Consider the following 3,041-nt stretch of genomic DNA (forward strand, 5'->3'; position numbering starts at 1 on the left):
GGGGGTCAACTTTGTTTTTTTAAATGGTAACACATATTTTTAATTTAATAAAATGTTTGAGTTTTTAATTTAATAGTAAATGGCATTTGAATTTTTAATATAACTTAATTCGTTTATTAGATATAATCATTTAAAGTTTCAAATTTTTGAATTAATATACAGGTATAATACACAAGGGATTACAAATATAGGTAGCTAATAATTGGTTTTTTATAACATCGATATTAGCAGGTACACAGCATTGTTATTATCAATTGTAGTAAGGCACATTGTTATGAGTTTATAAATACACTAACTGACAATACAGAAAGTATATCTATTGATAATCATAATTGATAATAAACAATCCGTGACTGAGACAGCAATGTCATAAAAATCCAATTAGCTACCTGTATTTACAATCCCATGTGTATTATACATGTATATTAACTCAAAATTTTGAAACTTTAAATGTTTATATCTAATAAACTAATAAAGTTATATTAAAAATTCAAATGCCATTTACTATTAAATTAAAAACTCAAACATTTTATTAAATTAAAAATATGTGTTACCATTTAAAAAAACAAAGTTGACCCCCTTCCAAGGCATAAGGGATGAACTTAAAAAGTATTACATAGTTAAAAATTCAAGAATAATGTGTAACTTAAGATAATAAAAAAAAAAAATGTTTAAATTATTATTATTTTGCAAGTAATTGAGTGGGTTATGATAAAAAAATCACCCTGTATAATCTTATATTCTAAAAATTGCTTAAACCACTTAAATTAAAATCCATTAATTATTGATTCAAATGAAGTCATTCTTTGAGGTTCATTCGACGGGTCATCTTAATCAATAATTCTATTGAAGACTTCTTTGCTGTCACAGGAACTCTCTACTTTGAATTACGATCTACATCTCGATCATTCTACCTGTAAAATATAGTTTTATAAAATATATATTTTATAATATATGTAGTTTTCAATTATTTTGAATAAAATTCAAATGACGAATATAAATAAATATATGCCACAATATAATAAATAAATCGGACTTGCCGAATATAAATAGATATATGCCACAATAAAATAAATCAATCGGACCTGCCGAATATAAATAAATATATGCCACAATATAATAAATAAACCGACAATGCTGTAATGTGGCTGGGGCCCCAAAATAATAATAATATAACAATACTATATATTTCAATAGTAATAGTAATAAGGACTTATTTTTCTAGCTAGAAATTACTCATCCAATGGTCGTCACCAAAGGGAGGATAGAACATAAAATTGCACGAATCGTGATAATTTGATGTCTCGGTGATCAAGTCGCTACATACGAAATTATACGAAGATGTTGAAGTCGTGATTTGGATGTTCTATTAAAAGGGACTGTGCCTCAAAATAAAATGACAAAAGTCATGGTAATGGTCGTGACATTGACCGTGGCTGTGGCGTGGCAGTGGCGTTAGTGATGACTGGCTATGAATGGCTATGAAAAATGACGAGATGGCAAAATGGCAATTAGGTGAATGCAACGTATACACTATAGAGGTTAATAATTGACCTAGTTATTCGATTACTTGATTATCTGACTCAAGGATAAACAAGGGAAATTAAGTTTTAAAATATTGAACTAAATAGTTATATAGAAGTAAGTCTACAATAATCGAATTTTTTTCTCATTATTTCGTTATTATTATTAGTAGTACTGACTGTATTAATGTTAATTAATGTGATTTCGTAAATTTTCTACTACTACGGCGATTATATATTAATCGAAACTCGCGATTGGTAATTTTACGGCGATTACGATCAATGTAGTTTATTAATTGTCGATATTGTGACGGTCTTATTTGATTTGATTTTGTAATTTTTAGATGGCGTTTGTCGTGTGCCCGGAAGACTGCTTCGATAATGGTTCGACCCGTTGGCCGAGAGTGCTGGCTCAATCAATAGTGCTGTTAACAATCTACAACGGATTTATTAAACGGGTAACGTATTTCTGTTCGTTAAAAAAAAACGAAAAAAAAACCTGTGCGCTGACGTTTTTACAACGATTGTAATCGATATAATTTCAAAATCGTTGTAATGGCAGTAATAATTTATTTGATTTTACAACTTTTAGACGGCGTTTGTTGCGTCCTGACGTGGTATGCTTCGATAACGGCTCGGCCTGTTGGACCAAAGTGCTGCCGGGGCTCTGATCGACAACGGATTTATTACACGGGTAATTCTTTATTTTTATTTGTTAAATAAAGCGGTCTGTCGATATTTTATCTATCCCTTGGCGACTGCAATGTGTATTGAATAAATTCATAAAATATTCCTTTTCGTTATCGTATTTATTTATTCGCGCTCATGAACGTCTTCTTGGTGTTCTCGAGTATTCATTAAAACGTGTAATCGACTATTGTTGTACAGCAGTCGTGATAATTAAAATCCATTAATTATTCATTCAAATGAAGTCAATTGAAGACTTCTTCGCTGTCACAGGAACTCTCTACTTTGAATTACGATCTACATCTCGATCATTCTAAAATATTTGTAATTTAATAATTGTAAAATATAGTTTTATAAAATATATATTTTATAATATATGTAGTTTTCAATTATTTTGAATAAAATTCGATTATTGTAGACTTACTTCTATATAACTATTTAGTTCAATATTTTAAAACCTAATTTCCCTTGTTTATCCTTGAGTCGTGATAATTATTAAATATTTAATTTTAATGACTGTAATAATTAACGCGTTTTGTAAATTATTTCAATTTTGCAATTGTTATATTTGTAATTTTTTGTTTGCCCGTATTTGTTATTCCCTTTATGATTATTTTTGAATTATGATAATCTTTAAATCGTTAATATTATTAGGGTAACGGCAGTATTAATTTGATTTGTTTTTATAATTTTTAGACTGGGTTACCGTTGTGGTGCCAAGATAACAACTGTGCTGGAGATTGATGACAGTCATCGCTATTGGATTTATTGCACGGGTAATTTATTTTCATATGTCAAAAGAAATTTATTGCTATTGACTTTTCTTAAAAT

The 3,041-nt window shown here is 28.7% G+C and overlaps 1 long non-coding RNA gene across 1 annotated transcript; it reads left to right on the forward strand.

Moving 5' to 3' along the window:
- The first annotated feature begins 1,699 nt into the window (after positions 1–1,699).
- LOC126906727 (uncharacterized) lies at positions 1,700–2,999 on the forward strand. The gene is made up of 3 exons (XR_007704316.1): positions 1,700–1,981; positions 2,116–2,217; positions 2,907–2,999. It is a non-coding gene; the product is annotated as an uncharacterized LOC126906727 (long non-coding RNA).
- The last annotated feature ends 42 nt before the right edge of the window (positions 3,000–3,041 follow it).

This window comes from Daktulosphaira vitifoliae, unplaced genomic scaffold, assembly GCF_025091365.1.
Source record: "Daktulosphaira vitifoliae isolate Bord-2020 unplaced genomic scaffold, ASM2509136v1 Scaffold_5, whole genome shotgun sequence".
Classification (NCBI taxonomy): domain Eukaryota; kingdom Metazoa; phylum Arthropoda; class Insecta; order Hemiptera; family Phylloxeridae; genus Daktulosphaira; species Daktulosphaira vitifoliae.